At 40.3% G+C, this 1,533-nt stretch overlaps 1 pseudogene; it reads left to right on the top strand.

Annotated features, from left to right (window-relative positions):
* The first annotated feature begins 212 nt into the window (after positions 1 to 212).
* On the top strand, positions 213 to 1,298 carry LOC118848688 (annotated as a pseudogene).
* Positions 1,299 to 1,533: the final 235 nt, after the last annotated feature.

Below are 1,533 nucleotides of genomic sequence, written 5' to 3'. Positions count from 1 at the left end.
TAGGTAGAATAGACATCAAATAATTATGATTAATGTGAGCCAGACAAATGAGAGGCACAAGGAGGGAGTTCAGTGGGTCATGGTAAAGAATGTTTTTTTCTGTGGATGGAGGATCTACCCTAGGAAGCTCAGATGGCTGTGCAAGTGGTTTGGGGACAGCCCCTGGGGCTCCTGTCCACCCCCACCCAACACCCCTGGGTTCAAGGTGTGTTATGTCTGACCCCAGCAATGATTCCACAACTCTTGGTGCTTCTAATCCAGCTACAGAAGAGCAGGATTCTAAGGAGTATGCTACGGCTCAAGAATCTCCCCAAAATTCAGCAGCAGAAATTCCAGCGACCAGGAATGGATAAGTGAAAGATTCACATCAGCATGGCTTTGGCAGGCATTTGAAGTGCTCATTACCAGCTGGACTTGATCTATTAGAAACTCAAATTACATTTTGTGGCTTTGACAGAACCAAAGAGGGGGTCACTGAAGCAGGATCACTTCAAGTTGGTCAGAGAATACAGCACAAAAAAAGTGGACCGATTGTTTTAGCAAATGAAATGAAAAATCCTGCAATGGAGAAATTAGAGTTGTAAGAAAATGGAGCCTAAATACTTCTAAGTGTACTCGTCAAATTCTCTCTGAGAAACTGGGTCGTGGCTCAAGAGCAGTGGACCTTGAACTGGAAGTTCAGATTGCTATACTGAGAGCAAACAAGAGAAGATATGAAAACATATTGAAACTGGCTCAGACACTGATCTCCCAGCTCTTCCAGATGATACACACTCAGAGGCAACATGGAGATGCATTTGCTGACCTGAGTTTGAAATCCCTGGAACTCCACGAAGAATTTGTCTACGATGCAGATGCCCAGAAACTCTTCTAGAAGCTATTAATTTTTTTATTGCAAGTGTGAATACTTTGGTGAGCAAAACAATAGAAGATACATTAATGACAGTGAAACAATATAAAAGTGTCAGGATTGAATATGATACATACCTGACTGATTTAGGAGAATTGAATCTTGGACCACGTGATACAGATACTCTGTCAAACATTGAGCAGTTACAGCATCTGTACCAAGCACATAAGGAAAAATATGACAAAATACACAATGATGTATCTATCAAATTGAAATTTGTAGAGGAAAATAAGATTAAAGTATTGCACAATCAGCTAATTCTTTTCTACAATGCCATCTACAATGCCAGCTTACTTTACTGGGAATCAGAAGCAGCTTGAACAAACAGTTCTACATCAAATTGAAAACCCCTGGAGTGGATGGCCCATCTTGGCCTGAAAAACAGTAATCAAACCTGGGGAGGGGGAGGTGGAAGACCCATTGTCATCTGAAAACCCAATAAGAATTAAAAGGGGGGAGAAAAAGGCAGAGAGGACCCTTTCTGTTGATTCTTGCACAGCTTTAATCTTTCCCTTTTAATAACTTAACAATTAAACTGTTTAAATTGATGGCAAGGTGGGTAGCTTTAATGTAAACATAATTTCTATAAACCAAACATAGCTTTTCTTTTGAAGAACTTCTTT

Source organism: Trichosurus vulpecula, chromosome 4 (assembly GCF_011100635.1).
Source record: "Trichosurus vulpecula isolate mTriVul1 chromosome 4, mTriVul1.pri, whole genome shotgun sequence".
NCBI classification, from domain to species: Eukaryota; Metazoa; Chordata; class Mammalia; order Diprotodontia; family Phalangeridae; genus Trichosurus; species Trichosurus vulpecula.
The sequence above is the reverse complement of the archived record's forward strand: the minus strand, read 5'-3'. Positions and strand labels throughout refer to the sequence as shown.